At 57.7% G+C, this 20,716-nt stretch overlaps 1 protein-coding gene across 2 annotated transcripts in view; it reads left to right on the top strand.

The window, feature by feature from the left end:
- PBX1 (PBX homeobox 1) overlaps positions 1 to 20,716 on the top strand; it is a 216,099-nt gene that overhangs the window by 105,584 nt on the left and 89,799 nt on the right. The window lies entirely within an intron of this gene.

The following is a 20,716-nucleotide window of genomic DNA, read 5'->3' as shown; positions in this document are numbered from 1 at the left end:
AAACCCGACTGACGGACTCAGCTGGGACATGCGCGGAGGTACTGGACTGGAGTGAGGTGGAAGGCGGGCTCTCCGTGGAGACCAGAGGACCTGGGCTCTGGGTGAATGACGGCATTCGTGGAGAGAAGGGGCGGGCTGTGCGGGAAGAAAGATGGACAGGGCCCGGCAGCCATCAAGATATGGAAAGACGTGTGTCGTTGGTGACTGAAGCATTGAATTCCTTCGGCACTTGGATTCCACAAAAGCCTGAGGTGGGGAGGACTCAGTGCAGTGAAGAGCTGTTTTGGAAGTGTGCTTGTCCCCACAGAGCCCGAGGGCGTGGTCACAGCCGCCCGCTCCGCCATGCAGCTGTCGGAAACGAGGCGTTGGCTGCCTTGCGTGCAAGTAGGAACCAGACTCTCTCCACAGGCCTGTGTTTGTAGGGTTTCTGCCCAGGTTGCCCTGGAGAACGGGCTTGGCACTAGGAAGAACGAGGAAATTAGGATGGGGCGGGAGAGGGGGTCCAGGTGCGGCTCTGGTCACGTCACACTGTGGCAGGCCTTCGAGTCTCACAGACAAGCGTGGCCAGTTCTGTGTAGTTGTGGGTCATGTCAGGGGCCGATTCTCCGTCATTCACCCCGCTTTGTCTCAGACAAAGTGTGAGGGGCTTGAGCTGCGCTGCTTTTAGGTGTCTCCGAGGGTTAGCCTCAGGTTCCCAGGTGTCCTGTCTGGGAAGAGCCAGACCTTGTGGACACGCTGAGGGAGAGCTTGGGCACTCGTGTCCCGGCCCTTCCCTCCCTCTGCTGGAGGCACTGGGAGGGGAGGTGGCAGCCTCTCCTGCTGCCCAGGGCTGGGAAGGAGGGGTCACGGTCCTCACTGACGTCGATGTGGGGTTTGTCCTGGGCACTGCTGACTCGTCCGTTACTTTGTCACATCCTGCCTGCACACCCTCCGAGGTGCATACTGTCCTTGTCTCCATCCTGTGACTAGCAAACGGAAGTTAGAAGGCGGAGTAACCAGCCCAGGGAGGAACTGGCTTATGGGGATTTGAACCTGAGCTGGACGACTGGCAGCGGGGCGCTCTGTGGCCAGAAGCCGGGCAGCCTGTCCGGTGCCGCTCCCTGGGGTGGCCTGGGGGCTCGCCCACGCCCCGTTCGCGGCTGTCACAGCCTCTGCCGTGCTCTGCGCCAGGGCGCTGCGGCTTTCCTGAGCGTGCATCTCGTGGCTTCCCACCCTCTGCTCAGCTGTTCGTTTCAGCCATTTGTTCGTCTGCCCCCCTTCACTACATTACAAGCTTTCGAACGCAGGCACCGTGCCGACCGGCGCACTTCCCTCGGTTGCCTCCTTTATCCACACGAGGTAGCGATGTTAGTTCACGGGAAAGAAATTCTTCGAAAGGCTCACTCTTTCCCCAGGGGACACCTCGGGTGCCGTGAGGCCACCGTTTCCTTTCCGTCACTGAAGCAGACAAGTTAAGGGGCCGGGAGTCCTGCGAGAGCAGCATGGGTGACACAGGGTCATCAGAGATGACGAAATCATGTCGCCGAGTCTGATCGCCGAGTCTGACTGTGGTCCTTGCGTCACCCCCCCCCCCAAAAGAAAGCCATAAACGCAGAGTGACCTTTGCCTCGGCCGGTTGGGTTGTGGGCAGTGTTGGGATCGAATAGACAAGAAAGGAGGTACTAGGGCCAGTTCCTCGTGCCTCCAGGCACCAGACCTGCTACGGCCCCTTGGCTGCAACCTCTCCTCCCCTGGGACACTCTGGTCGCCATGTGGGTTATTCTGAAGCTTCGCTGTGAGCGCCTTAGACATGCTGGCATCAGGCCTTCCCTTGGTGGGAGCCGGTCTGGGGATGTGAGTGAGTCCCTGGGGTTCCTGCTGCCCAGGGGCTGGGCCCCGAGCCTGTCCCTTTCTCTGTTCGGCCACATCTGAGGTGGGAAATTGCATGGCCCTCGGATAGCAGTTGAGGGAAAAAGCAGGACCCATCTCTGGGTGCCTCTCAGTTTAGAAGTATCAGTCACCTGCTCTGCGGTGCAAAGTGCAGTGGTGACAACGGCCCCGGCGGTGGCAGTGACAGTGCACAGGGCATTCATTTCTCGCTGACCCCAGCTGCCAGCTCAGCGCCCTCGCCCCTGTTCCCGGAGCAGCGGGCAGGGCGTGGGATCATGTGGCTCTGGGCTCAAGAATGCGTTGTCTCTCTCGTTTTGTTCTCTGCCCCCTCGTCGTCTTCGTATCCCGAACGCTCGCTCTGTCCTCACGCCTCGCCATCCAGACCTGGGGTGAGCAGCAAGGAGCCAGGATGCAAGCACAGGAGGTCTCCGTGTGACAGGAGTAAGTAAGGCTGCACGCGCGTCAACCTGTGCGGGGGCTTCCTGAGGGCACCCTGAGGCCACCGCCCAGTCCCCCTCCTCCTGGGTCACATATGGCTCTCACTCAGCTACCGCCACAGTACATGCACGGTCGTCACTGGCATTTATTAAGAGCAGGTGCCATGTTCCGCACCCCCAGGCTCCAGTTCAGGTAAGCTCGCAGCCACCTGGGAACCTCGTGTTACAGGTGGGGACGCAGTGCAGCAGGCGCAGGAACAGGGACCCGCAGCCCGTGAGCATCAGGCTGGGCGCCAACGTCCGGCTCCACAGCTGCATTCTCAACTGTAGCCCCTGAGTGCCTGTGGGGACTCGGGGACTCGGACAGCAGTGCCACTGTGACTGGGGGACCTGGGAACTCGCCGAGCCCAGCAGACGGAGTTCGTGTCCAGGGGCCTGTGGAGTCCCACCAGCAGCGGGCATCCGTGTGGTCAGTCACTGGGTCGTGGAGAGGAGGCCGGAGCATGTTTAGGATTATCCATCCACCATCTCTGTCTGGATTCTTCTGAAGAAGCTGGATAGAAACAGAATGTGTCTTTAAATGAGTTCCATCCAAAAAGATGAAGATAAACACGGGTTTGGTAAACTCCTACGAATGTTAGCCAAGCCAGCTTCCCAGGGTGGTTTACTTCTCAGTCGTCATCCTGCCTGCCCGTCCTGCTCCTGGGGCCCAGACCGTCTGCTCCCTGGGGCACAGTGTCCCCCCACTGGATTCTGGCTGCCGAAGAGGGATGGGCTCCATGAGGCACCCTGCGTGGCATGCAGTGTCCAGCCCTCCCCCGTTCTCTGGCTGCAGGGTGGCGGGCGAGGCGTTCAGGCGGTGGTGCCATCCCCCTGTGCTGCCGTGGAGGTGGGGCTGGTCAGGGGCTCCGAGGAGACATGGAGCCCCTTCTTTGTCCGAGGGGAAGTGCCGGGCTGTCCCCTCAGGTCTGTGACGTGCCTGTGGGGCCAGGAAGAGCTCCCGGTGCATGGCGCCCACCCCAAGCCCTCCCTTTCCTCTCCCTTTGTAGAATGTCTAAAATGAAAAAGCCCAGTCGGGGAGGCAGGGCGGTCGCCCTGCATTGCTGTTATTTATTTTCCTCAGTTGCTGCTCTGGAAGCCGGAGTTGACAGAGCGGTTTTGTAGAATAGAAACATTATAGACTGTTACTGTCAGAGTGTTAAATGTGATGGATAGAGAAACAGAGGCGGAGGGGGGACTCATCCCGAGACCAGGGTGCTCATGGGAAGGCGAGCGGCCGCAGAGAAGACATGAGGAGGTGATGGGCCTGTGCCGGCCTGTGGGCAGCGAGCTCTGGTGGGGCTGAACCCTCAGGCACAGCCTTCCTCCGCACCGTGGGCATGTCCTCACAGCCTGTGTGATGCCGGTGCAGGGCCTCGGTGCTCCCCAGGGGCTGGTGGTGCCAAGGCTGCTGGGACACAGGGAACCTCGGGGAGGCGCAAGCTGCCTTTGGGGGCTTGGGGCTCCACTCGCTACTCCACTGCAGACATGGGAGGAGGGCTTTGGTCACTTGGGAAAGAAGGACATTCAGGTGACATGACTCCCAAAGATAGACTTCCTGCCACTTTCCTTTCGTGCGCAGCACCGCGGTGGCTTTGCTGTGAGGGGCGGGGGCGGGGCGGGGAGTGAGGAGCGACCACAGTCGTCTGTGTCACCACCGAGTCATTGTCAGGACAGAGCGGGCTGTCCAGGCTTGGAAGGCGAGCGCGTGGGTGCGGACCCTGCGCCAGGTAGGCTGACGGGAGGGGCCCGGCCAGCCTGGGTGAGGTGGGCTGAGTGAGGTGCTTTTCCCTCGCCTTGGGCCCTTGGGACAGTCCCACCCATCTGTGAGTCCTGGGCGTGGCCAGCCCCCATCCAAGGCCTGGCAGTTACCTGCTGGGTGGCCTCGAGCAAGTCTGTCACCCTCTCTGGGCATTTGTTTCCTCATCTGGAAAAGCTGGTCACACGTTTACTCTGCAGATGGAGCAGAACCGTCCTTAGGGAAGTGTTAGCAGGCTATGAAACGTACAAACACCGGAAGTATCACCATTATTTCTGCTGTTAGTAACAAACGGTAAACACGTGCTAAGTGATGAGAATTCCGCCTGCCCTGACTGGCGTGGTTCAGTGGGTTGTGCGTCATCCCACAAAGTGGAAGGTTGGCAACTCAACCCCAGGTCAGGGCACTTGCCTAGGTTGTAGGTTCGATCCCTGGTCAGAACGTATACGAGAGGCAGCCAACTGACGTTTGTCTCTCCCATCAATGTTCCCCCCTCCCCTCTCTCTAACATTAAACAAAAAATTTTTTTAAAAAGTGTTTTGCCAAAGAAGTAGTGTTTTCAAGCCCCTGCTTTGATCCAGATGGTGCCGTCCGTGTCCGGCATCCAAGTGTCCCTGTCTGCAGGGGTGGCCCCTCACCAAGGACGCCGCCCCGGCCGGGCATCTGCATTGTTAGCACTGGGCGGGAGGGAGCCTCAGGTACTCTCGAGTGGGGGACCATGCTCACCCGTAAGCCGTGGCCCCAGGTTCACGGGGTCAGTGAATTTTGGCTGTGACGTAGTCTGCAGAGGGCCGTTTCGCCTGGGTTCACCTCGTCCTCAGGTGGGCGAGACCCGGTCTGGCCCAGCGTGCCCAGCTCCTGCTTGCTGTGCCGGCCCGCGGACGCCAGCCACAGTGCGTCTCTGCCTTGCAGGGACCTGGGGTTCACAAACGCCTCTTTGGCTCCTCTCTGGGCTTTTCCACATCTTATTCCAAGTTTAGGGGCGCAGCAGAACTTGGGGTTGGCAGTGAAGGCTTGGGAGTGCCACTGGTTTGGGTGGGGCCGGAGGTGCGATCCCTGACCTGTTGTTGATCTGTGGGGGGTGGTCGCACACACTCTCACACACACAAGCTCTGTGCTGATTTCCATGAGCCAAGACTCATTTCGGCAGAGACGACCTGTTACCAAGAGCCCTGGCCTGTGTGTGACAGCTGGGGCTGCTGTCCCTTCTGGCCATCACCACAGCTCCCCTCCCTGGCTGTGATCAGAGGCTGGGAGACTCTGGCCACTGAGCCCACTGGACTCAGCCTCCCCCTGAGCCGGGCAGGCCCAGCCCGGGACCGGTTCCTCCTCCCCGGTCTTTGAGCCTCGCCCCCACACACAGCTGACGGCACCCGTGAGGCACAGCCGCCGCCACGTTCGGGGGCTCTGGCATTCAGAGTGACTCTCCTACAAATCTCTTTTTATCGGCATCTCCTCCAGTGTGACCATCCCCACACTGCATTCGGATGAGCCGAGAGGGGGAGAGAGGAGCAGGGGAGCCCCCTCGCTCACAGAAAAGCCGCTCACAACCAGCTTTATTTGGAAAAACGCCACAATAGATGGTTGTCAGAAATAATTTATTCCTGTTAGCTGTAATCTGAAGGAAAACAGATACAAGTCCTATAGTTAAAAAAAAAAAAAAAAAAAAAACCCGAAAGTAGTCTTGCTTTTGCTGACAGTACAAAGGTGTCACATACAGGAAGGATTGACACAGACCAAGGGGTCTTGTGGGAAATATGATAATAACTATAAAGAAGACAGATTATTCCCCAGTTGCCAACATTCAAACCTTTTTACAGTCAGTTCAAACATATAAAACTTTATTGCTCTCGCGGAAAGGGGAACAATTTCTGGCTACACAGCTTTCCCAGGGCTGGGTTTATACTGTCGGTGTTATTGCTCTGTAGTGGCATTTTAAAGTTTATTGAACAAGACTTTTACAATTGAAGGAAGTATATAAAACTGTAAATTTATTAGATTTTTCAGGATAAGTGCCCTTTCTAGTTGTGCTCAAGAATCCAGAGCTACGAGAAACCGCTAGTTACAGGGCTTATTAATATTAAAGGCTCAGAGTACACACATTTTACACCCTAACTGATCTCAGAAATAACTGTTCCCGAGTGGCAGAGCCCCGTGGAACTGGACAGGTGCTGGCGTGGAGGACCCACCTTCCAATCACATCTGCTGCTCTCGGGCTGGGAAGTCCGCTGCTGAGGTGCGGGATTAGAGCCCCCCCATAGGCCAGGGCTCACCCGCCCCTGCAGGGGTCTCGCTCTCCCTCGGGTCCTGGCCGACTCTCCAGCCCTCTGGGCGCGTGCTCTGGGGCACGGGCAGGTGGTAGGTCCTCGGGGCACGCTGCAGGCGAGGCGCTAGGCTGTGGCATCCACAAAAGCAGCTCCACTTTTGATCGTGACGGCACAGCCAGAAGAAGGCCTCCTTTATGTTTCCAGCTTCTCGTTTTCCACTTCCTCAAAGTCTTCCAGGGACCTGCTTTGAGGAATCGTGTCACATTTGTGCCGGTCTGGGTCCCATTTCTCAGCCTTCATGCCATTGCTGTTTCGGGCCAGAAAACTCCTTATCAGAGGGCCGCCCCCCATTCTCTACCATTCATGCCAGCCAGCTGTGCCCCCATTCCTCTGCTGGGATGGCCTACGATGTCCCCAGACACTGCCAGGTGTCTCCCGGGCGCTCTCGTCCCTGCGGAGCCGTACTCACTTAGAGAGTACTCTGCCACGCCCTTGGAAATAGTAAATTTTACCACGAAGGGTGATACGGGGCGTATCTGGTGATAAAGCCTGGAGCTGCTCAGCACAGGGAAGTGCAGGACCTCTGACTTTCAGGAGCAGGTCTGCCTGGACTCACACAGTGTGTTCCTCAGACGACGACTCGCGGCTCGGTCTGCTGGGGCTGCGCAAGACCCAGTCGCTGCTGGTGCCGCATGCCCGGCCAAGTCCGAGGGCCAAGTCCGAGGGCTGGTGTTGACGGGAGCGCCCGCTTATGAGACAGGATGGCGTTTATTCTCTTTTTCTGTTTTCTTGGGATGAACACCTCGTATGTGTTTGCCCCTTCGGCTTTTCATGTGCACGTGTGGAAACGTGTGTTTACAGTCCATATTTACATGCGGCCACACAGAGAGGGGTTTGCAAGCACAGAGATGATTGGGATTGTAACGTTCTTACCTGGCATGTTTGATTTGCAGCTTCCTTTAATTTTTAATTTGTGTTCTGCATTTTGTTTAACCTCTTCAGAAGGTTTGGTCAGCAGACACGCCGAAACCTGCACAGGAGCCGTTGACGGCACCTGCTGCCCTTCCTGCTGCCCAGGCTCCGGAAGCATCTCCGCGTGAACGGCACTTTGATCTAGGGTTTGGCGCTAGTTCACCTAGTGGCCGCGGTGCTCACAGAAATAGTTACGGAAATGTGGGCTCACCAGGGGTTAAATCCTCACTGGCCGTCAGTTTCTGACTGCCTAGGTTTGGCAATTCTGTTCGCTTTTTCCTTCTGCTTTTTTAAAATCCTAGACACGTGTGACTTACGAAGGGGGTTCTTGAAAGGGTCTCGACTCCATTATTCGGTGGAGTCCTTGCTGTGCAGTCTTGGAGGTTGGGTGGCGTCAGCCGTGTGACAGCGTGTCTTTCCTCCTCGTGCCATTGGTGTGTCGTTGGGCCCCGCCCTGTAGCTGCATCAGGGGCGTGTGTGTGAAGCTGCACTGTCCTCAAGCAGCGCGGCCCAACCCGCTTTAGTCGCAAGCGTCCCCCTGAGGAGCTGGGCGTAAGCTCCAACCCGAGAGTGGAGCAGTCGAAAGAGCCTGAGCGCCCGGCCAGACGGCTGTGCTGAGCCTGTCACCAGCCCGGTACTTACCCCTGGTTTTCTTGCATCAGAGAACACCGTGCCCGAGCTTTTCAGCTGTAAATGTGCAGGCCAGTGTGCTGTTAGTGTGCACAGATGTGGTCCGCCTGCCTTTGGACTCGGCCGTCGGGGAGGGTCGTGTGTGCTGGACTGCCAGCCCCAGCACAGCTTCCTGAGCAGGTACGGGCTAGACGCTACGGTCCAGGTCATCACGAGAACCTGGACGACACCAGCCTGGAGACTCCTGGGGAAGAGGGACGTCCTCATGGTGCCTGTCACTGCCCAGGTCCAGGAGCCCTGCTTCCAGGGCCCAGAGGAGGCCGAAGTGAGAAAATCTCAGAAGCCACCCACAGAAACAGGGGCCCAGCTCCTCAGCGCTGCGTTCCCAGAGACATGGGTCCCGTGCTGCCCCAAACGCCTGGCCTTCCTGGCTGGTTTGCAGCACGGAGTTGAAAGGGACCGAGCAGGAAGAATGTGGGACACGGAGCCCTGAATCTCCTACAAGGCCTCGGGTACTCTGATCACAGCTCTGCCAGCACCGAGCCCGGGACCCAGATCACCGGAGGAAGCGTCCGGGACCGAGTGCGGGCCGAGACCTCCCCCAGGGTTCGGTGGGCCTCACCGTGCGAACATGTTACTGTATTTGGCAGAGTTCCCACAGGGCCGGGAAGGAGCCCAGCAGAGCTAGGCGTGGGGTGAGGGGAGAGGGGCGACAAGGGCAGGATTGTGGCCGAGGAGACAGACGCTACTGCGTGTGTGAGAGAGGGAGACAGACGGAGGATTCAGTCCTGTCTCCCGGGATGCCTGACACTAAGCCCGGAGCTGTCGGTGCGTCCCCTGTGGTTCGCCACAGAAGAAGGCAGTGGGAAGGAAGCTCCCGCGCTGAAGTGAACGAATTGAGTGCCTGAGAGCTCGTCCTGGGAAGGCACATGGCTGCAAGCACCTGCAATCTAGGGAGCCCGTTCTGAGAACAGAGGGGAAAACCTGTAACTTTGGAGCCTGGGAGGGCCGCGTGGGAGGAAGCGAGATGAGAAGCCATCTCTTCCTGGGTGTCCGGTGGAAATGACAGTGGGGCTGAAGGCGTGCGTGCCTGGGCAGCAGCCCGAAGGTGCTTCGGTTTCCAGCAGGGACCAGGCAGGGCCGTGGGCAGCAGAGGCTGGGTGCCGAGCGATGTTGACCGAGCTCCTGTGTGGGGCGAGGGCGTGTGCAGGGGTGGCGGCACCAGGTGAGGGGACCTGACTCACTGGAACGTGGCCAGGCAGCACTTTGGAGAGTCCGGGTTTTGCTTTTCCTCACGTGTCTGCATCTGGTGGGCCATGCAGTCTCGTAGCCGACCTACGAGTCAGTTGGTGGCAGGGGAGTGACCACACTACCCCCAGGCCACAGAAGCCGGGAGAGACGGGTTGAGTGACCAGGTGGCTGTTGGTGTCCTAGGGCAGCTGGATCGGAACCTGTCCGAGCAGGTCGACAAGACAGCTCTGTACAGGGCAGATGGGCACCAGTGAGGGTTATTGCTTGTGACTGAGAATAGTCACAGGTGGCAGCGGTGGCAGGCACGGGGCCAGGTGCTCTGAACACCCACAGTCTTCACAGCAGGTCAGGGGCTGAGGCCCCGCAGGAATGTACGAAAGACCCAGGCTTGGAGTCGAGGCCTGGGACACCCCGGGTGGATGCAGGCGGAGCTCACCCTTCCTCTCAGCCACCATCACCGTGTGCTCACTGTGTGCCAGTTTCCTAGCTGGGTGCTGTGGGCACCCAGCCCCAGGGACGCCTAAGCTGGCCTGCGATGGCTCTGGTGTCATCGGTGCTCTAAGCAGGCGGGACACAGTGAGCATGGTGCCCGCCGGCCCCGGTGGCAGCAACACAGCAGATGGGACAGTGGCAGCCCCCACTTTGTCACCACCTACTCCGCTGAAGGCTCTACCGTGTGACACCCAGAGGGCCAGCCCCCTTTCCGTGAGCGTACGTGCTCCTCAGGAGCAGGGCCAGGGGCCGGGGAGACGTGGACCCCGGAGAACCTGCTGCTTGAGGCAGGAAGTCCTTGAGTCTCGTCAGCCCGAGACTGTGGCTGACAACGCTGGGTTCATCGAAACAGCGAGAATAAGGAAACAAAAGTAGAAAAAGGCGGCGGGGAGAAAGAGCTTTACTCTGAACCAATGGCGCCGAGCTGACTGCAGGTTCGGAGGGGCTCCAGTTCCCAGGCTGTTGTCAGGCTTAATGGCCGGTAGGGAAAGGGCCTTGGGACCTTGGACCCGTCTGGCGACCTGAGCTCAAGACCACCAGGATGCCCGTTGCCCGCGGACCACTCAGGGCAGTTGCTGCCCTACTCTGTGGCCGCCCCCCAGCGTCCCAGCTGTATGGTGTACTGCTGGGAAAGCAAGGGTGAGACAAGTGTTGAAAAGCAGTGAAAAAAAGGAATTAAAACGGAAATGTGCCCCAGCTCGGTTCTGCCAGCAGCAGAATCTTCTCCTCTTCTGTCTTTGAATTTGATGTTATTACAGGAACGACCCTGCAGACTCAGTTTTAAGGGGCCGAATGCTCTGTGGGTGGGCTCCCTCCAGGCCTCACGGAGATGGGCTGGTGGGGGACCTTCCGAGACCTGCAGTGGCCATGGGGCAGGGCGCGCCCCGGCTGGGAGCCGCTCAGGACCCAGGCGACTCTGCAGTATGGCCAGGAGGCCACTCGGGCGCGAGCCTGGAGCTGGTTGTCGAGGGTCAGTCGGGAGGTCTGTGTAGGGCGTGAGCTCAGTGCATCTCACACACACATGTGCCTACACACAGTGCTTGGTAAACGCAAACCACTGTCACCACCTCTTCCCGGGCAAGGCCACGCCGTGCTTTCTCTGCAGAACTGGCAACCCGTGTCTGGGAAAGGGGTCTCCCCAGTGGTGTAGCAGGGGCTTTCCCTTCAAGCCTCTGGCCTCTTTCCCTTTCTCCTTCTGGCTCTGTCCTTTCCTCCTTATTAGGAAGCCACCCGAGTGGAATTGAAACGGGGACGTCTCCTGTGCTTGACTTTATTGCACTTCGCGTGGAAAGGGGAAGCGTGGCTTTCTATGGTGAAGGGAAAGACAGGCACTTGAGGGTTCAAGCACAGGGGTGGAGAAGAGGGGCGAGCAAGGACGGAGAAGCTGAGGGTGTGTAATTATGTGAAGTCTGGAGAAACTCGGGCCCTGAGAGGAAGAGTGAGCGGGAGCGGCGGAGTCCGGGGGTAGATGCCAGAGCTCATCTTCTGCGCCATCCCTGTGTGGACCCTCCTGGCTGTGAGCCCAGCGCCCCTTGCGTGAGACTGCTCTGCCTCTGAGGCAGGGCGGGTGCCCCAGCCTGCAGCCCTCTCCACCTTCCCCCCACTCATTTTTTCCGGTGACACTCGGGACAGCCTCACGCCCCTCCAAAGGGACAGAGTGGCCCCCTTGGCCAGCTGCCCACAGCATTAATCCTGCTGATCCTCACTGCCAGAGAGAAGAAGCCTCCACCAAAGCTTATTTAATCTCTGTGAGGCCCCCTCCCTGCTCTCTGTCCTGTAGCCAGGTGACTCTCTGTGACAGGCCTGAGAAGCAAGGCTGTCACAACCGCACAGGGAGAGCCCAGGTCTGGGAACCTGCTCTCCAGACGGAGAGTCCCCGCCCACACGGGCTTGTCCCCACAGTGTGCTCCGGTCAGCATGCCCATCGGCGTGGGGGGTCGGAGGACGTGACGCAAACACTCTATATACATTCTCAGCCCCGTGGTCGGGGGCCTGCTGTCTGCTGGGCCTGGGGCCAGGCCTGCGTGGGCTGGGGGACCAGGTCAGGGCGGTGAGAGGACAGGGCACTGAAATGGAATTGGGGGCTGAAGAGCAGCAGCTGTGTTGGGTGTTGGCTTCCCTCCCCCTTTGCTCCTTTTGTGTGTCCATGTGAGAATCAGCAGGGCCCTGTCTGCTTGTCAGGGAAGGTCATGTCTGGGGATTGGGGGGGGCATCTGGGGCAGGGCCTGTCCATTATACCACCTGGAATATGGGCAGTGTGGGCGTTGGGAGCCAGGGAGGGAAGAGGGGATTAAAAACCTGAGCCCGCTGCCAGCCGGGCAGCTCTGCCTGCCGTCTGCGGCTACCCACTCGTTACAATTAAAATGAAGTGTCCGTCAGCGGCTATCTGCTCTGTGTGGCCCATATGTTTCTGAGCTGATACTGTCCGGATTATTCTGTTCGGGAAAACGATAACGGCTGTTTATAACCTTGGCAGAGACCGGGGCCTAATCAGGCTGGAGCACATTTTCACCGACTGGCTGATAACAGGCTGTTAGCAGCCTTATCGCCGGGGAGAGATAGGCCAAAATAAGCAGATCTATGCGCACAGGAGCGCAATCGAGTGGCACACACTCTGGCCCCGGTCTATTTTTACACTCCTTTTCCCGGTAGCTCTCAGAGGAAGGAGGTGGGGTGGCGGTAATGTGCCCCCTGGGGGTCAGAGTGCGGCGAGGGGATGTTTAATCAACAGGGAGGCAGAGGGTCGCCCTTCAAATGGGAGAACATGCTTCCGGGTCTGGGAGACAAAGGCAGGGAAGGGCCTGTGATTCCGGGTGTGCGGGCGGGCCTGTGATTCCGGGTGTGCGGGCGGGCCTGCGGGCCTGCGGGCCTTCGGGCCTGCGCCCTGCTGCGTCTCCTCCCGGCAGGCAGGCCTGGGTGCCGGCTGCTTCTGTGTGCTCTCCCAGGCAGGGCCTGACTTTGCTTTCTGTCTGCATAGCTTCCCCCACCCCACCACTCTCCCTGCCCCCTCCCCCTCCCTCACACAAGGTGATGGGATAAGGAAGGGACCCCAAAGCCCTAGGTGTCCTGGGCAGATAACTGATGCGCAGGCGCAGTCGCATACCCCCGATTTCCACCCCAACCGACAGCTTTGGCCTCTGGACCTCTTTCTCCCAAACGACCCGTCTCATCTGGGCCTTGTGTGGGTCTGGAGCAGGTGTGGACATGGAGGGAAGGCACCTAGCCCAGGTCAGGCCTGTGCCGCCCAGAGGAGGAGGAAGAAGACGCCCGGTGTAAACAGGGCGGGGTGGGGGGCTCGGACAGTGTGGTTTCATTCGGCAGCAGACTTTCGTTGCCCCTGTTCCTTCTGCAGAGCCCTTCCAACTATAAAATGCATCAGGCTTTTTTCTCTGCTGTCCAGTTGTCCGTCTGCCTGTGTCCACCTCCCGACTCCCCTCCTCCCTGTCCTCTCCCTGCTGTCTGTGCTGCTGTCCCATCCTGACTGCCCCGAGAAGGGGCAGGATCAGGGTCCCGTGCTGGGAGGAGGCTGGGCCTGCGGGGGGGGGGGGGGGGGGAGGGCGTTTCCAGGGGCACCCAGCTGGAGTGGGTACAGGGGCAGAGGAAGCAGCAGAGTGCTCGTGCCCCTGCCCCTGCTCTGCTGTCCTTGGACCCCGTGCACACCGACCTCTGAGGCCAGAATGCCTGGGCCGCCGGGGCGCAGGCCTGCGTGCGGAGGACCCAGACCCAGTCTGTCTGTCCTCACGCCCTTCCTCACCCGGGTTCACGGCTCGCAGGTGCCACTCTGCCTGCCAATTCGTGGCTCAGGGGACAGCCCTGAGTTTGCAGAGGTAATGAGATTGCTAGTTTGTTTTTTAAAAACTCAAATGGAGGTTCTCCTCTTTTAAAAACTGAATTTATTAGGGTGACATTGGTTAATAAAATTATATAGGTTTGAGGTGTACAGTTTTATAATACATCATCCCTATATTGTACCGTGTGTTCAACACACTGAGTCTGGTCTCCTTCCATCACCATTCTCCCCCTTCCTATCCCTCCCCCACCCCCTTGCCTCTGCTTGTCACCGTCACCGTCACCGTACCATTGCCTGTGACCGTTGCCTGTTTCTGCAGGTTTTGTTTTTTCTTTTTTTGCTTAATCCCTTCGCCTCTCTCGCTCAGCCCCACAGCCCCCCGCCCCGACAGCTGTCAGTCTGTCCTCGGTCTGTGAGTCTGTCTCTGTTTTGCTTGTTAGTTCAGTTTGTTCATCAGATTCCCACGTGAGTGAAATCACACGGCATTTATCTTTCTCTGACTGGCTTATTTCACTTAGCGTAATGTTCTCCAGGTCCTTCCGTGCTGTTGCAGAAAGCTAGGATTTCATGATTTTTTGCAATCCGATAGTATTGCATTGTGAAAATGTACCACAGCTTTTTTATCTGCTCATCTTGGGCTACTTTCAAACTTTGGCTATTGCAGATAACGCTGTAGTGAGCATAGGAATGTGTGTATTCTTTTCAGTTAGCATTTGGGTTTCTGAGGGGATATTCCCAGCAGTGGAACCACTGGGTCATAAGGCAGGTCCGTGTTTAATTTGCTGAGGTGTCCCCATACTGCTGTCCACAGCGGCTGCCCCGGTCTGCATTCTCACCCACAGTGCACTGGGGCTCCCACTTCTCCACATCCTCGCCAACAGTTGTTTGCTGATTTATTGATGATGGTCGTTCTGCTAGGTGGGAGGTGATGTCTCATTGTGGTTTTAACTTGCATTTCTCCGATGATTAGTGACGTTGAGCATCTTTTCCTGTATCTGTTGGCCGTCTGTATATCCTCTGGAGAAGTGTTTATTCAGGTCCTTCGCCCATTTTTAAATTGGATTTCTTTTCATGTTGGGTTGTGTGAGTTCTTTATAAATGTTGGATGTTAACCCGTTATCAGATGTAGAAGTGGCAAACCTGCTCTCCCCGTGTCAGTGGGTTGTCTTGTCATTTGTTGTTGGGTCCCTTTGCTCTGCAGAAACTACGAGCAATGTCCGAGATCTCGCAGCCTATACGTTTTAGGATTTGTATGGTTTTAAGTCTTTAATCCATTCTGAGTTTGTTCTTGTGTGTGGTGTCTAGAAGAAGGCATCTAGTTTCCGTTTTTTACATGTGTCTGTCTAGTGTTTCCAGCACCGCTTATTGAGTAGGCTCTCTGCACCCCGCAGCGTGCTCTTGCCTCCTTGTCAGATATCAGTGAGCCCCGTAGCTGTGGGTTTGTTTCTGGGTGCTCTGCTCTGCTCCACTGATCTGCATGTGGCTTTTTGTGCCCGTACCAGGCTGCTGTGGTCACTGTGGCCTTGAAGTATAGTTCGATGTCAGGTAGTGTGATTCCTCCGACTCTGCTCTTTCTCAAAATCGCTGTGGCTGGTCGGGGTCTTCTGTGGTCCCACACAAAGTTTGGAATGTTTGTTCTACTTCTGTGAAATACGACTTTAGTATCTTAATAGGAATTTCCCTGAATCTGTAGATTGCTTTGGGCAGTATGGACACCTTAGTGATGCTAATTCTTCCGACCTACCAACATGGCACGTGTGTCCACCCTTGATCTTCTTCAGTTTCTTTCTTCAGTGTCTCATAATTTTCTGAGTACAGGTCTTTTACATCCTTGGCTAAATTTATACCTAGGTATTTTATTTTATTTTTGATGTGATTGTTAATGGGGTTGTTGTCTTAGTCTCTCTAATAGTTCATTGTTGGTATGTGTAAATGCAGCTGATTTCTGGATACTGGTTTTGGATCCTGCTACTCTCCGGAATTCATTTGTCGGTGCTCACGGTGCTTTGGTGGGACCTTCAGGATTCTCTGTACACAGTAGCGCGTCACCTGCCGACAACGGCAGTTTGCTGCTTCCTTCCCAGGGACGGCTCCCTCACTGCGGGATTCCTCTGAGCTGTGCCCATGTTCTCAGCCCCTTGACCCCTAAATCCCTTTCCCGGGGAGCCATGAGCGATGGTGGTGGTGTCTCCAGGCCATTCTGATGGAAGGCCTTCCAGCCCGTGCCGCGGGGGCCCCGGCAGGACCCTGGGGTTTCTGTTGCGCTCTGCGCAACTGGTTGGTCGCGAAGCCTCAGGAAGGCCTGGTGGCCCTCGGGGTCCGTGGATGTTGAGGGTCTCCGTAGCGGGGTCATTCCCCAGTGCAGGTCTCTGGGGCCTTCTCCGTGGTCCCGGAGATGGAAGGAGAGCCTGTGGGGCGCGTGGGTGGGGCCCTCACCTCACCTGTTTCCCACCGCCTATGTGACCCCGATGGTAGCAGGGACCCGATCCACGTGCACGGCCTGCTTTGGTGTGAGCGTTTGGGCTGGGGGCTGGGGGCTGGGCCGCGGGAGGGCCAGCCGGTTCCTTTCCAAGGGCGTGCGTCACCTGAGTCTGTTCCTGACTCAGGTGCCCTGGCCGGGGTAAACTCCTCTCCTCTGAGCTCCAGTTCCATCACTCCACCAAAATCCGTATCTCTGAACCCAAACTCGCCCTGCCAGGCCCTGCCTTTCCTGAGCCTGCTCCCGTTACCACCCAAGAGACAACACCAGAAAGCCTGAAAGCTGTCCTTCACAGAGTCACATCCAAGGCATGGCTGTGTTTTTTTTGTTGTGTGTTTGGGGGTTTTGGGGGGGAGGAGGGGGTAAGTGATTGGGTTACACCAACTTTACAGCTGTATTGCTTCTCACTTGCTTCCCAGAGCCACGTGCCGGCATGATCGGGCCGTTACGTAGGAAGACGCAGTGCTTGGGAGTTATGCCAGCCCAGTGTTTTCAGATCATAGGGAGCGTGTGTGCGCTGACTTCCAGGTGGTGTCTGCGTGTGTGACTCCACGTGTACCACCCATGGGTCTGTGGCAGGTGCTAGACTCGGCCCTAAAGGCGGTGTCTCCTATTCGGGATCTCAGTGCCTTCAGACCTCTGGAAGCTAAATAAGAAATAAGACCCTTACTCCCCAGAACAGAATGTGAAGCCTGAAACTTAGGCAGGTTGGCCTGAGGCCGAATGTGCCGGAGAAGCAGGACCCTGCGAGCCACACCCATGCCCAGCAGCAAGGACCCCAGCTGTAGCAACAGCAGATACAGTGTGGCGGGAAAGGGGCTTCTATTTAGCTCCTGGGACTGAGTTCGAGGCTGTTAAAGGAAAAAAAGGACAGACATCTGTGATTCCTTTCTTACGAGACCTAAGAAGCCTTCTCTCACGAGCACTCGCTCCCGGTGCGGCAGCTCCGTGTGGAACGTGGTGGAAGCATCAGGTCACACAGCACAAACCGTGTGCTGGTGCCGAGGGCAAGAGCAGTTACCTTCTGGGGTCGGGGTGGGGTTGGAGTCGGCGGGAGGTAGAAGAATGGACATGACGTCTGGGAAGGATGGACCGACGCAGGAGGAGGTGGGAAAGAGGATGGCTCTCTCGCGGCCTGCAGTCCTCACCGCACCATGTCCCCACTTGCTCCTGGTAGCCAGAAAGGAAGCGATGCTGGTGCTGCCACAGAAGCCCAGCTGGGGGTGTCCTACCTGTTAGGGGCCTCCCAGGTGAGATGCCCTGTTCCACCTGCACTGACAAGGTACTGGCCTGGGGCTCTCGGGCTCCTCGAGAGCCTCTGTTTAGGAACACGACAGTGGAGCTGCTTCCTCTCTCACGTGCCGGACGGTGCTCTCAGGACCAGACCTGGGCCAGAGGGAAGCCTTCCTGGGCCTCCAGTAAATGCAGACCGCAAACCGTGTTGGGGAGGAATTTGTGGTGCTCCAGCATCCCCTCCCCACCAAGACCAGCCTCTCTCCAGACTGTAGGGGGGCTTCAAGTGCACAGTGAAGCCAGCGATGGCTCCCCAGCAGAGGGACCGAATATCAGCTTCGGGGCGGAGGGAGTACAACACCCCAGCCACACCCAGAAAGTTAGAATATACCCCACTGGACACATCTATGGGGATCAGGGCCCCATATCCTGAGGGAGAGGGACAAAGCATCTTTATCCACCTCCGCCTGGAAACAGGTGAGCCTTGTCTGGACCCACCAAACACAAAGTTCAAAACCAAATTAGGAGGCCTCCACTAGGGGGCGACTGGTTTCAGAGCAGCCCATGGACTTCCCATTTTCAGCTCCTCACCCAGTTCTTGTCCACCACGGACATGCCTGGCCTGACCTCCAGGAGACGGTGGCTCTCTGCTAATAGTCCCGATGCGAACTGGGAGCAGAGCAGCTGTCCTTTGTTAACCACCTACCGTGTGCCAGACACCGTATTTGTTGTTTTATTTAACCCTCAAAAGAACACCACGGTGTGTAAAGTTACCCCAGTGGCATAGACTCAGAAACTGGGGTGCAGGACGGTTATGCCTTTTCTCGAGGCCACACCTGGTGTGGGGACTTTGGTCCAAGTCTGACCCCTGAGCTACTGATACCCTAATAAAACTATTACTTGGGTTTCTGTGGAACTTGCCAGTTACAGCATGCCTTACACTGTTTGACTCTAAACGCATACCTGTAAATACCTGTAAATCAATCTATCAAAATATGTTGTGATGTTAGCATTGTAACAAGTTCAAACTAATTTTGGAGAATCAGATTATTTCCTACAAAAGGCTGTTCACCCAACCTCCATAAAGACAGCTGTACCGGGGGAAAGCCAGGTGCGGCCCCTAGAAGCTCCCAGTGGGGACACACTCGGGAGCTCTGGGTCCCTGGGGTGGTAACTTGCCCCGTACAGGGTGATGCACCTCCATGGGTAGGTCCAAGAGGAGAACTTGACAACCAGGAGTATTTAGGGTTTATTTGGGTGACAAATGTCATCTTCAAAGTGTGCTCATTGTTGTCACACTGAGTGTCTGTGGGCATGGACTTAGGAACACACCGTTGGCCCGGCTCCGGGGAGGAGCCAGGCCAGCCTTGGCTGCTTTGTGAATCGAAGCCAATGGCAGGCCCTGCCTGGCTGGAGGGGGCCAGGGACTCAGGCCTTGTAGAGAGACGGTGGAGCAGACTCTCATCTGAAGTCTGCTTCCGAATGTCGGCTTTGAAAATGTGAAGACGTATATAGCAAATAAGGCAGAGTTTAGGTCTTTCGAAGCTGACTGTAGTGCCCAACCCCCCACCCCGTGCTCTGTGGTCGGTCCCCTCCCCCAACTGAATCACACTTGGATTTACCGAAAGAGGAGGGGCTTACCCTTGGGAACTTACTTTTGGCTGATAACGAAAGTGACTCAGAGTTCTGCTCAGCCTTCTCAGCCTCCTGGCCAGTGACGCTGGCAGGTCTGATCAACGGACAGGCTGGGCCAGCAGCTGCAGAAGAGGCCCTGGGGGGTGTGGTCCCTGCAGGGCTGTGCCCTGAGAGTAGCCGGTTCTCCTCCCACTCTCTCCCTGGTGTAACTCAGGGCGGGGTGGGGAAGAACATTTCTGTCTGTGTTTCATCCTGTGAGAGGGATGTGGAATTAGAGCCCGGATTCCGGGAGTGCTGGGATGCCAGGACAGACGGCCCGCGAGGCCCTGGGCGTCCAGAAGGGTGAGCCCGTTCCTTTGGGCCTGAACGTTTCAGGCTGTTCAGTGCGGCTGTGACTGCAGAGTTCACAGGAAGCCTGGGAGTGCGGTGCGGTCACAAGACCGCAAGCCTGGGACGTGCCTGACACCTTTTCTAAGTGGGCCACCTGGTGCACGTCCTGGGCCATCACCTCCAGGCATGGGAGGCCTGGGCACGCGTCTCTTTGCAGAGTGTCCAGGTGGTTCTGTGCCCGTCCCTCTGAACTGAGGCCTAGTCCTGTGGGTTACTCTGTACCAGCAATGGCCGAGTCTTCCCGCCATCAACTTTGGGGGCGCGTGGGGCAGGTGTGTGTCTGTATGTGTGGGCGTGGGGTGTGCATACATGTGCTCATCTGGTTCCTGAAGCACGCGGTCTGCTGCTGCCCCGTGGTGGGCGACCAGAGCGAGGTAGACATGGCAAGCCCGGCCAGGAGGACTCTCCCCCCACCTCCCAGCCACAAATCCAGGAAACACCCCCGAGGTAGCACTCTGAGATCCACGCTGACCTTTTCGGGAAGCATTACAGTCAAGCTGAACATTTCCAGCCTTACCACACACACATGCCCCCTGGGAAAACACTTCCCTGCATTTTATGACAATGGGCTCTGATCGTGAGGCACTAATTTGTATCGAATGCAAAATGTCCAGCCTCACAGGGAGGCTAGGAGGCCCCGTGTCCAGGCAGGTCCAACGCCGAGTTCTCCATGTCAGGGGCCTTCCTCGTTGTTCCGTCTGCCTTTCCTCAGAGCTGCGGGTCTAATGACGACGGGCCGTTCTGCAGACACCCAGGCTCGGGGAGGCCCCGCCGGCACGTAGTCTCGTCCCTGGAAGACAGAGCCTCCCTGCCGGCAGCCTGTCTGGGAAGGCCGCACTGACCCCGCAGAGAGCCCGGGGCGATGCAGCCTATGCTCGCACCCCGCCGTCAGGCCAGCCTTCTCCGCCATGCACCATGGCTCCAGCCGCAGAGGAAGGGATGCTCCTGGGACACCAGGGCCTGACCCGCAGCCTGGGCAGAAGTCCAGGAACAACAGCTGCTGCTTCTCGGCTAACAGCTGTTGGGGGACGGGAGCCCCGGAGGCCTCTGTGGCACCCACACCAGGGCTCCCGTGGAGAAAGACCATCCTGGGACCCAAGACCCTCCAGCCCAGCCAGTGGCTTCTTCAGTGGCAGCCGCAGGTGGTGTTTGGTCAGAGAGCTGGGGCAGCCATCATGGTCACAGTGAAGACCCTGCGGGGCTGTGGCCTGTGCCCCGCAGCAAGTGCGCCACAGTCCGGAGCCCCTCCCCAAGGTGTGTCCTCACACAGTGGCTGCACGTTCATCGTAGCCAAGGACACGTTTCAGGAGCTTCTCCCTGGGCGGGGCGGACCTCCCAGGACACCCTTGGTGGGCGGCGTCCATTGTGTGGACTCGGACCAGTGAGAAGGTGGCCATGAGCAAGGGCAGCTGTGGGTGTCTGTGAAGACCCTTCCAACCCCGAGGGTCCATAGCACCTCAGGTTCACGGCAGG

The sequence above is a fragment of the Desmodus rotundus genome, chromosome 12, assembly GCF_022682495.2.
Source record: "Desmodus rotundus isolate HL8 chromosome 12, HLdesRot8A.1, whole genome shotgun sequence".
In the NCBI taxonomy this organism is placed as follows: domain Eukaryota; kingdom Metazoa; phylum Chordata; class Mammalia; order Chiroptera; family Phyllostomidae; genus Desmodus; species Desmodus rotundus.
The sequence above is the reverse complement of the archived record's forward strand: the minus strand, read 5'-3'. Positions and strand labels throughout refer to the sequence as shown.